At 59.2% G+C, this 12,149-nt stretch overlaps 1 protein-coding gene across 12 annotated transcripts in view; it reads right to left on the reverse strand.

The window, feature by feature from the left end:
• TIAM1 (TIAM Rac1 associated GEF 1) overlaps positions 1 to 12,149 on the reverse strand; it is a 204,044-nt gene that overhangs the window by 163,538 nt on the left and 28,357 nt on the right. For 11 of the 12 annotated variants that reach the window (XM_071220529.1, XM_071220526.1, XM_071220525.1 and 8 more), the window contains one exon: positions 7,313 to 7,425. The gene's annotated coding sequence lies outside the window, so the exon portion shown is untranslated. The other variant, XM_053916593.1, reaches the window with a different exon arrangement.

Here is a 12,149-nt window from a genome sequence, read left to right on the forward strand (position 1 = left end):
GGCCCTGTGCCACCTCCCTCAGACCCAGGGAGGAGAACGGACCACAGGGGCACCTGCCACCCAGCCACACCGCAGTGACCACAGGAGCCAGGACCCGAAGTCTCCCGGGACGGGTCAGGTTTGCCCCCACGTGTCAGAGAACTAATGTGTGAAATACCGAACTTGGCCGTGCCTCTGACACGTGCATCACCCTGGGATGAAAGCCACTGCCAGCCACCTGGAGCGACACAGGCGACTGCGTTCCTGCCTAGAGAGGAGACAATGTGACCTTTCACCTTTCGTTTCGCAGCTCTAAGCCTGAGAAACAAACAGAAAAGGACGGGAAGGCTCAGGCTGCCGGCGCCAGCGGGACGTGGCCAGGCCTGTCAGATTCCCCAGCGCTGTGTCACGGGGATGATTAAATCCTCGCATCCTGGGCGAGAAAGAACACACAGGCTCCAGGGCCAGCTCCCCAGGCAGCACAGACGGGGTGGGGGGGGGGGGGTGCTGTGCAGCCTCCTCCTCCAACGGACACGACCTGTGCCCCCCCAACACCGTGCTCAAGTGGTCAGACGCCCAGCATCCTGCGCCCACTCTCGGCCCCCCTGAGGGAGGGTCTGGGGTCTGTACGCGTATCCAGCAGCACAAAGTGCGAACGCTGCCCCCAGGCACTCCCCTGCCTCGGACACACCCTGCCTCGAAAATCTGCCCGGAACTTTTACTTCTTAATGGAAACTCAGTTTGTCTAACACTGCGTTTGACTCCAACTGCCCGGTGCAGTTGGTTCGGCTTCTGCTCTGAGAGGAACGTCTTCGCGCGGCGTCGGAGGTCAGCTCGTCAGCACCGAGTCTGGAGAGGCCCGGCTTTCACCGGGGCTCCGGCTCAGCACAGAACCGGGCACCACGGTGATTCCAGAACAGAAACTGGCGTGCGCGACGAAACGGACCCGGGCACCTCAGAGCGCACGCAAAACGCTGTGCGGAGCTGCCATCAGCTTCTAAAGGGGCCCCGAGCCTTTAAATTCCCTCGACGAGAACCCTCACGGGCCCACCGCCTCCACCACTAGAGTGAAATCCCAGATCCCGGACTCCAGTGGTGGCCCAAGTTGTGATCTCCTTCAGCTTTTAGAGTAGAATTCTAATATGCTTATTTGGGACAAAAAAAAAAAACACCCTATTTTACAGCCCTGGTTTCTACAATGAGCCTGGGATTACCACAGTTTTCCAAGTTTTCGTTCCTGAGTCGGCCGGCAGTATCCCGGCAGGCAGTGCCCCCACTGCCCTGGGGAAGAGCTACAAGCCGGGACCTGGAGCTCCCCGTGGGCAGCGCGAGTCTGACCGTGATGTAGTCGACACCCCAGACAGGGCTGGCTGTCACGAAGGCAGCGGGGACATAAGTCTGAACCCGGGCTTGGGGCGCACAGCCTCCCCAAAGGCAAGAGAAGCCGCAGCCTGGGACCCACCCTCAGATTCTCTCTCCTCAGCCTCAAACTAGGACAGCCAGGAGGAGAGAAACTGCTGACACCCCACCACGTGAAAAACGTCACAAAAATCCAATCTCTGCAGCCCCCAGCAGCGGGCCCTGACTTTGTGGGCGGGGTCGAACTGAGCTATCCCACAGAAACTGCAGCAAGCTGGCGGGTGCCGACCAGCCGGACGCACTCCCGTAAGGAGAGGCACTGAGATTCTGGAGCTGCACTGGCCTTCCTGCCGTCAGAGGCACAGTGCTGAGTCAGCCTGCAATCAGCTCGGGAACAGCTGGGGACACGGCTTCCAGGCTTAAAAATAAGTCAATAAAAGCAGGTTTCTACTAAGGGCCTCACTGCATCGTGTTTCAAGGGAGAAGCGAAAGATCTACGGAGTCACAATGGCTTTGAGGCCTAATCATCTGGACCGATGGCTTTCACGCGGACGCTCCAGGAATGTGCAAGGGAAATCAGGAGAGATGAGTGGTGGCTACAATAAAAGTTCCATGTTTACTTTCTGCACGAGCAGCGAAGTGCAATCTGTCAGCTTGAGGAGCATGAGACCGGACCGTTCCTCAGGGCCTCAGCCGGAGAACGACCTACTGTCCAAATATCCTCGGGTCTGCCATAAACGCTAACAATAAAAAGTGCGTGTCAGTAGCCCTTTCTAAGAACGGGAGAACGCAAACCAGCCTCTGCTTTTGCTCACCATGGCCCCATCGTCTCTTCACACGGAGACGGCGACCCAGAAACCAGGAGCAGCCAGGCTCAGGGGGCGGCGGCGGGAGAACCAGGGAAGCTCTCCAAGAGCACAGACGTGTCACCGGAGACCAAGGCTGAGACCCCCGCACCCCCCTCACACCCTCCCCGTCTTCCCAGCTCTGACATGCGGACGGGAAGGCTGGACGGCAAAGGCAGCTGACAGGGAGACGCGGTGTGGGAGGCGAGCACTGTGGGGGACCCTGGACGCCAGGCAGAGGAGCGAATGGGCCCCAGAGCCGAGGAGCCCCTATGTCGCTGGAGGCGAGAGTGACCACACTGCCGTGACCTACTGCAGACTCGTCACGAGGAGGCAGGTTCTTCGGAAGAGACAGTGATGCTGGAAACAGAGGCAGCCGGAGAGAGCGAACCAAACACGAGACAGTCGGACGCCGTGAAGGACGCTGCAGGCCACGTCCGCAGGAGCCGAGCAGGGCTGTGAGGACGCAACGTGGCAAACATCACTCACTCACACGGTCGCCAGGAGGCGGAGCTGACTCAGCAGCACGTGACGAATGCAACGGGTCAGCACTGTGTCCATGGGAAAGCCACCCTGCACTTGGAGAGCCGCTCTGAGTCACAGGCTAACGGGACCATCCATGGAGATGAGTAAGCCCTGCCTTGGAGCCAAACACTCGGACCCCTGGGCCGTAGGGTCTCGTCTGTGACAGAAGGCTCTGAACCCCCCTGGGCTCTGCGCCCTGCGGCTCTAACAGGCTGCGGCAGGCACACTGCAGGCGCCCACCGGGCCAGCACAGAGGCACACAGACCCACAGGGTGGCCGGAGGACTTGATGCCATCTCCCTCCCTCCTGCGAACCCGCCCAACAGCCCTTGTGGCTCAGGACACATTAAACAGCACCTCCTCCATCCAGAGGAGTCAATTAAGCGAAGACGCCAAGCTGAGGACAGAAGAGGAACGGTGCTCACAGAGACGGGCAGGGTGGAAGCCCCCGAGCTGGGACCCACTCACCATCCGCAGTGTGCCACGGAGATTTGGAGCCGTGAGGTGGCCGCCAGCCAGGCCTTGGACGGCAGGTTGCCTGTCCACGGAGCCACTAGCACGCTGGTGCTGGGCATCCGTCACGCCTGCTGACATCTGGGTGCCCACCGCAGGCAGGGACAGGCGCACGGGTGACTCACACTGCCAAACAGCATGCTTCACTCAGCACAGCCAACTTCCCAGTGAATTTTCCAGTTCGGACCACTCATCCAGCAGTGCTTTAGGAAAAGGAAAACGCCGCGTGTGAGAGGAAGCGTGCCAAGTCCGTGCACAGCCGAGTGATGAACTCTGGTGGTCCTGATGGGTCCAGCGAGAAGCGGGTGGAAGTGGGGTTCGGAGAAAGGAGCCACCACGGGCTGGGAGACGGGGTGCAGGGGGCTGGAGGGGGCGTGAGGACGCTGCTGGAGGGTGACCTGCTTACAGCCAACAGCACCCGTGTGGAGGGAAGCCCCCTGCTCCTCGGGGAAGGCTGGGCAATGAGGACAACACCAGAGTGTGTGTGTGTGCATGTGCATGGGTGCAGTCTGTGTGCACATGTGTGGTCTCTGTGTGTGGCCTGTGTGTGCATGTACCTGTGTGTGCATGTATGTACATGGGTGTGGTCTGTGTGCATGCATGTACATGTGTTCGTGTGTGTGCGCACGAAAAGCTAATGCTCGAGCTGAACGCCGGGTGGCTGAGAGACCGGTCACACGAGTAGGTGTTGGGAGAGCTGGGAGAGCTGAGACTGGTCTGGGCACCATCTCTGAAGGGCACATCCTCAGGGAACCCCCAGGGATCCTCAGCCCAGCACAGCCCCTTCCACTCAACAGCGGGTGGGAGCTGAGGCTCCACTGTAACCCATCTGCACTATTCCCTCGGTGTAGCCATCCTGGAAAACCAGCCAGCAGACGCCGTCCAGCTGAGGAATTGGCCCTGCACAGTGGACTTGGCCCCGACAGGCAGCACCCACACCCTGGCAGACAGGCTCTAACTGGGACAGCAACAAGGTGACCTGGGGACACAGGCAGCAGTAACAGGAGGCTGCGCTGTGGGGGCAGGGGGGCAGGGGGGCCAGGGGTGTGCAGGGGCAGCTGCTTCCCGGCGGAGTTGGGGTAGCTGGTCAGAGCCCTGCAGGAAGGGGAGGGCAGTGGAGGCCAGCTGCCCGCTAGTCCCACAAAGAGGTGGGCGTGCCCACAGGTGAGAAGATCTCAGGTGAGGGCGGGCAAACCCCCAGGCTGGCAGCAGGCGGGTTCCCACACCCAGGCCGGCAGGGCTGCCTGGGTTCTGGGCAGGAAGAAGGTCCCCCCGACACTCAGAGCCCTGACTACTCTGCAGACAAGGATGGAAGACAGAAACCCACGGAGGGGCAACTGTTCAGAATTTTACCAAAAATCAAACCACCCAAAAAGGAGAAAGACCTGCCACTGAAGAAGATGTTTCAAAGAATGCACCGCAGACTCTACAAGCTGCTTCCAGAGAAGAGGCCCCAAATTTCCGAGCAGAAGTGGCCTCTTTCAGATCAGTATCCTGGGCAGGGCCGGGCCCCAGCCTGGAGGCCAATTTGACAGCAGGCTCAGTCCAGTCACAGAGCTCGCCCCCAGCAGGCGGCCCCAGGGCCCTCAGCGCCAGGGGACAACAGGCAGCAGCACCTCCTTCTCCCAGAAGCCAGGACGTGGCGGTCATGGGCAAGGAACTCTTGAACCAAAGGAACAGCGATGAGAAGCCGGGGTCTTCCTGGAAGGTTCTTTCCCAACACTTTAACTTGTGATCTTGCATTCCTGGTCTCCCCATCCCCAGCAAGCCACGGGTGTCCGGGTGAGCCATGGGGAAACTGAGGCTTGGGCTCTGGCCTGGGAGTCCACCACTCCCCCCTTTCTCCTGGGCTGTGTCCTGGGCCTCCCCATCCCTGGACATGCCAGCAGCAAAATCTCTGGGGCCAGGTCAGGGCCGCTCTAGAAAAGGAGGCTGTGTCAAGCCTAAGCCCTGGGCCAACCTGACACTGGGCAGGAAGTGCCCTCCCCCTGGTTAGTCCCACTCCCCAGAAGTGCCCCGGCAGCCTGAGCTGAAGCCACAGTCCTCCCTCCCCACCAGCCCGTGGCCGTAGGGGGCACCTGGTCAAGTGGCAGATGACCCCGTGCCCTAGTGCATCTCCCTCCATCCCACACAAAAAACAACTAACAAGACAGCGGCCCATGCTGCGCCTGGGCACACTCAGAAGTGCTCCCAGGGGCAGACGCAGCCACCGCCGCCGCAGCCCGGGGGCCCTGCCGCCACCCGCTCCAGCCCCACACTTCAGAGAAAGGGAGTTCATCACACATCACGATACCAATTAGTCCCGGATGCATGATGAACCCGGCTCTTCGCAGGGCAATGTTATTGTTTTAATTATTTTCATGTATCTTTTTAATAATTACACTCTGGTTTTTATTACATTAAGATGCAATTAAGGAAGACAAATCCTTGTAGTTTAAATGTTTCAATTTCTTGGAAATAAAGAATTCCACAGCTATCCACAAAGACCCATCAAGACCAAAAGAACCGCTTCGCTAAAACTGGCTGAGTCGTGCTGAGGGGGAACGGGCCGAGCTGCTCATCTTGAAAACCCGGGCGCGACGCAGGGGCTGGAAAGGTGGGGAATCCTCCCTCACGCAACTGCCCAGGGGGCCGCGGAGCTGTGCCACCCTGCCCCGCCCACCCCCAAGGGCCTGTGGCTCCTCCCCCTCAGGGACAGCTCCTCCTGTCACACTCACTCCAACCTCACCCGTCAGCAAGCCCTCTCCCCTCTGCCTCCAAAATGCTGCTGGTGGTGCCATACGGTCCATCCAGTGGCCCCCAGAGGCCTTACAGCGGCCTGCAAGGCCCCGAGTGGCCCGGATCCCCAACACACCACACCCTGCCATCACCCGCCGCCCTCGCCATCTCAGATGGCTCCTGGCTCCATTTCTTATTCTGAGCATCCTTGTTCTTCATCCTCTCTTTCTGCCTGAATTCGATTACACTTGCAGATTTCGGGCTCCTCCCTTTTTACTCCACACACCCCTTCCCTCCTTTCTCTCTCCGTCCAGAAGCGCTCAGACAGAGCGCAGACTTCTAAGGAAGAGGCTGTTTCTTGTTCCCATCCTACCAGATCCTGACCAACGTCAACTGCGCCAGCAAAACCCAGGAGTTCTCGCCGGTGTCGTTCTTAAAAACTTGCTGATCATCTTTAAAGGAAAACATGGAGCCAGTTTGTTATTCTGGAAAATACGAGGAAAGAATGAAGCCATTATTCTGCCTTTTATATACAAACTATATCTCAAGGTAACTTGTTTATTAAAAGGTTTAAAGTTCGTTACAGAAATTTGCCAGCTAATAAATACAGAACGGACGGCAGAATAGAGTATATCACCTGTCTGCAACCCCTAGATAAAGGACGACTCGGGTGTCCATTAGGACCATTGATGGCCACTAAAACCACAGGGAAATGAAAGATGGGGACCTCACGAGACGGCACCTGTCCCTGTCGATGCAGAGAAGACACGGAACACACCGCTTGACGGAGTCACACTATCGCGTAGGAGATATTTTTTACCCATAAACTGAACCCTAATCGGACCCAGCCTTCAGTCTACAGGAAATGTGGGGTGAAATAAAACGTGTGGAAGAGCACAAGCATGTCGGCGGCGAAGTCTCCACTGTGCGGAACTCCACGGGACAAGAGACCCAGCTTCTTGGCCAGTACATGGCAAGAGAGAACAAGCGGGACAGGACACCCCCGAGAGCCTTGAGAGACGTCTTTGCGATGCCATGGCAATCGGAGCCCGACTACCTAGTGCTACTAAGAAATGAATTATTGTTCATTGTTACATGTAATAACAGCACTGTGTTGTTCAAAAAAACAATTCCTATCTTTTCGGAGACGGATTAAGCTACTGGTAAATAAACTTGTCTTTTTACATCCTCCCCCTAAAATTCCTCTGCAAGCAAACGCCTTTGGTCGTGCTGACCTGTGGAAGTCTGCTGTTTGCAAGCACACCCGTGAACGAGGCGACGCAGAAGAACGGGGGTGCAAAGCAGGCAACACCAGGCGCAGATTCAGGGCTACCAGATAAACAACCGGGTTAAAAAGCCGATGTCATTCTTTACCCAGGTGCACCAGGAAGTCCTTCAAAGCATCCAGGGCGCCCAGGAGTGCAAACTGCTCATCGTGTGGGGGTCAGGCTTCCGATAACGTTAACATCTGAGACGTGGCCATCAACCTGGAAATTTAAAAAAAAAGACTTCTGTGACGAACAGCCTTCACAAAGCCCACGCGCTGTGTCCCGTGAAAGCAGAAAGTGTGCCGTTCACAAAACTATCAAACCAGGCGCCAGCACAGACAGCACAGGAGGAACAAAGGACTAGAACAGAGGAGCAGAGAGGCAGAGATGCGGGAGCCCACAGGATGAAGACCCAGGAGGGCACAGGGTCAGCCCGGGGCACCACCCCCCGGCACAGCCCTCCACCGTGACCACAGCAGCACGGCTACAGCCGGGCTCAGAGTCCTGTTACATGAGCGAGAAGGGCCACTGAGGGGCTGCTGAAGATAATGTTCAGTAGGATGGTTAAAATTTAAGCAGCAATGTCTCCGCTCTGTGGGGGCGGGAACAGTTCAAGCCAACGCAGGACTGGGATCACCCAGTGAAAGTCAAGGCAGATTCCAAGGCTGGGATGGAGGCAGGGCTCCCAACAGTGAGGACCAGCCACCAGCAGGCGAGCAGCTTGTCCCAGGCCTTGACGTGGCGCAAGGGTGGACGGCAGTCTCTGAGCACCCAAAACACGCCAAGGTGTAATGCTGGGGAACGTTAAGAACTTATCCTGATGCTGGTTGAAAAAGTACGGGGGGTTTACTCACAGCCACTGTGACGGAGGAGAGAGATGGGCTCCACCACGAGCAGAGCAGACACCGGGGAGGTTCGGACCAACAAGTCGAGGGAGGGGTCATGGGTGGAAAATCACTGAGGGGGAACGTCAAGTGCAGGGGGTCTTGTCAAACCAACAGACAATGGACCCTGGCTGGTATGGCTCAGTGGATTGAGTGCCAGCCTGTGAATCAGAAGGTCTCTGGTTCAATTCCCCGTCAGGGCACATGCCTGGGTGGCAGGCAAGATCCCCAGCAGGTGGCGCAAGAGAAGCACCACACATCAATGTTTCTCTCTCCCTCCCCCTCTCTAAAAGTAAAAAAATAAAATCTTTTGTAAAAAGCCCACAGACGACGGGGATTCTTGTTGAGGCAGCCCTGGGGGAGCAGACACCACGGGTGGGACTTCTCCTAAGCTGCCTCAGCGGGACTCTTGCTGAAACAGGGCGGGGACCAAGGTCCTGCCTGGTGGATGAGGGCTTGGGGCTTGACTGGTGCCTGCTTAAGAGTCTTTGTCAGTCCCGGGAACTCTGCCTTCCAGGTAGAAGGGCAGAGGTGGCGTTCACAGTGGCCCCCGGCCTGCCAGACCGAAGCTGCCTCCTGGTGCCGTACACAGCAGAACGCTTTTTAGTTTCTCAGCTGCTCCCCGGTGTGTAACTTCCATTTTGAAGAATCTGGAAATGCCCATTTCTGTGCATTAAGCCACCCTGCGGCGCGGGAACAGCACCGATTGTTCATACGCAGCCCGGTGACACTCGGGCAGACCGGCAATGAGACCTTTCGAACTTGCAGTGACTGGCAAGCAAATAAACTAGAAAAAACTAAAAGACTGGATTCAAAAGCGCTGGAAAAGCAGGAGGCTTCCGACCACTGGCAGGATTACGAGCCTCCACAGCACGAGCTGAGCTATTTCTGAGATGCCAGGCCCCCAAGTCCCCAAGGTGTAAGGACACAAAGCTGCACCCTTGCCCACTCGCAAGTACCACCTACTGGACAAAAGTTACTTCAGAATTGGAAGGGCCGAGTGCAGGGTGTGCAGGGTGAGCAGGTGTGTAGGGTGAGTGGGTGTGCAGGGTGAGCAGGTGTGCAAGGTGAGCAGGGTGAGCAGGGTGAGCGGGTGTGCAGGGTGAGCAGGTGAGCGGGTGTGCAGGGTGAGCGGGTGTGCAGGGTGTGCAGGGTGAGCAGGTGAGCAGGGTGAGCGGGTGTGCAGGGTGAGCAGGTGAGCGGGTGTGCAGGGTGAGCGGGTGAGCGGGTGTGCAGGGTGAGCGGGTGAGCAGGGTGAGCGGGTGTGCAGGGCGAGCAGGTGAGCGGGTGTGCAGGGTGAGCGGGTGAGCGGGTGTGCAGGGTGAGCGGGTGTGCAGGGTGAGTGGGTGAGCAGGTGTGCAGGGTGAGCGGGTGTGCAGGGTGAGCGGGTGTGCAGGGTGAGTGGGTGAGCTGGTGTGCAGGGTGAGCAGGTGAGCGGGTGTGCAGGGTGAGCGGGTGTGCAGGGTGAGTGGGTGAGCTGGTGTGCAGGGTGAGCAGGTGAGCGGGTGTGCAGGGTGAGCGGGTGTGCAGGGTGAGCGGGTGTGCAGGGTGTGCAGGGTGAGCGGGTGAGCGGGTGTGCAGGATGTTCTCACGCCGCCCTTCAGATCGCTTCCCATCTCTTCCAGCAGGAAGGGTGTTGGCGCCCTGGGATGTGGACCTCTGGGCCGGCACCAACCAGGCTGCCTTGCCCTCTGGCCCCTTGGAGGTACCAGAAAAAGCCAGGAAACCAAGAGGAGGTAACAGAGGAGGAGCATGGACCCCCAGCTTCCTCCCTGTGGGACCACCTGGGGGGGTCTCTCCACCACAAGCCCCAGCATCACTCAGCCAGCCCTACCACAGTTCTGGGGGTAGAGGGCCCCTTACTTAGACTGAACCTAACCCGCAGTGAGCTGGTACAGGAGGAGGGGCCCCTGGGAGGGGGTTACTAGGTCAGGAGGACAGAGCCCCCGTGAATGGGACCAGTGTCCTTATGAAAGGGCCCCAGAGCACTCCCCGCCCCCCGTCCACCACGTGAGGGCCCAGCGGGAAGACGGCACCAAGTCTGCCAGCACCCTGACCTTGGACTTGCCGCCTCCGGAACTGCCTTTAAAAGTCACCCAACATGGGTTTTCAGTTGTAGGGGTCTGAGCAGTTACATTGGACCAGCACGCCCTGCTGCCGTGGTCCCTCAGCCCCTTCACTTCTAACCCTGCAGCCCAGCTTCATAAAGTCCCCGTCACCTCTCTGAGTGCAGAGTGTCTTCCTGCCAGGCCTCCGAGGGACAACAATGGAAGGAGAAAGGGGGGCAGAGAATCAAAGCCGTAATTGTCCACACTTGCCCACAGCCGAGAGGGGGAAGGAGGAAAAAGGAAACCCGGTTTCCGAGGCAGACCGCACGGTACACCGTGCGGGGAGAAGCCCACAGAGGCCCTGTGTCAGGGTCCCGATGAAAAGCACACAGGCTTTTCACACTGAGCATTTTTCTGACGAGAGATCCAGAAAGAAAAAGGTCGAAAACGTCACTGTACTCCCAGAAGTAGATCCGAAAGTGCAGAGCCAGGCTGCGCGGGCGGAGGATGCCCGGGTGGACGACAGGCACCTGCGACCTGCCCCACTTACCGAGGTGGCCCCCCCGCCCCACCCCTCGCCTGCCACCCCACCCCACCCCTCGCCCGCCACCCCACCCCAAGGAGGCAGCTGGGAGTGAGTTGCTGCCAATCACTCCAGCCTCTTCCACAGTCAAGTGGCGTCTCAAAGGCTCCTCGCTCAGCAGGTGCGCGGGAGCTCGAGCAACAGCAGCCACAGTTCCGGGGCTGGAAAAGTGCACCCTGTTCTGGAAGCTCCAGCTGATGAGGCAGGGAGTGGGGGGCAGCAGCCTCGGAGTGGGGGGAAGGCTCCGGAAACAGCAGACTGGTGGGCTGAGCCTGCAGGAACTGCCCAGAGGTGGCCACAGGCGCCCCAGCCCAGGGTGGGGCAGCCCCACCGAGAAGCCAGCCCTATGCCCCAGGCCTGTGCGGAGCCCGGCCCCTCCCGGGCTGTGAGGCTGAGGACTGGGGGTTCACCTTGCCCAGGCGGGTGACCCTCACAGGGCTGTTGTGGGGTCAGTGAGAAAGGCGCCCGAGACCAGCACGAGCCCTCGCCAGCACGCTGCTCTCTGCCCCTCAGAGCCTTCTCCATCCCCTCCACCACCGGGCGTCCTCAGGGCACACCCACGGAGCCCACAAAGTCAGCCTCCCACCTGCGCCAGGGCCAATGCCAAGAGGGGTCACGAGCCACCCGGGCAGGGATGCCCAAGAGGGACCAGAGCTTCTACCCCATGGAGCCCGACAAATGTCCCTCTATGACACTGCCCTCCTGGCTGCCCAAGGACCCAGCACGGAGGCGGAGGCCACCAGGTGAAGAGCCCCACTCAGGAGCCCAGTGGTCTCCGCTGACACTTGGTCCTGCTACTTAGTGACCAGGTGGTCCCACCCCCGACTCAGTTTCCTCATTTATCAGCCAGACGCCCTCGTCATCACCATCCCCCGCTTTCTGTGAGGATTAAAGGAATCCGTGCCGAGCTCGGACGGGGGGTATGGCACACCCCCGGCCCGCTGGGCGTTTTCCAGCACTGGCCCAGCTGCCCCTGCCCAGCCGGGCCCAGCCCAGGGGGCAGGGTGGAAAGACCCACCACCAAGGGAAGCGGCCTGGGCTCTGGAGTCGTCCTCAGTCAAGCCCGACGTCGCAAAGGTTCTGGGGGCCATCCGACAGCCACTTCAGGAGCTGGGGTCCGAGTTACCAGCAACGAGGGCTGGAAAAGGTGTTTCTGGGAACGTGTGAGGGGTGAAGGGTGTGGATGATCCACAAATACAAGGTCTGAAACGCCGCACACGGCCTGCTCACTCAGCTTTTTCCTCCCGCGGACAAATGGTGGACACCGCGCCTCCAAATACAAACCACCTTCAGTCAAGCGCCGCCGTGGGAGAGCAGGGCTGGCGAGGCACGGGCTGTATCTGCCACTGCCCCCGGCCCTGAGCTTGCGGGGCCGGCGGGAGACTCATTTCTGTCGGTGCACAACACACAAACGGGAAGGGCCTACGA

Source organism: Desmodus rotundus, chromosome 2 (genome assembly GCF_022682495.2).
Source record: "Desmodus rotundus isolate HL8 chromosome 2, HLdesRot8A.1, whole genome shotgun sequence".
Lineage (NCBI taxonomy): Eukaryota > Metazoa > Chordata > Mammalia > Chiroptera > Phyllostomidae > Desmodus > Desmodus rotundus.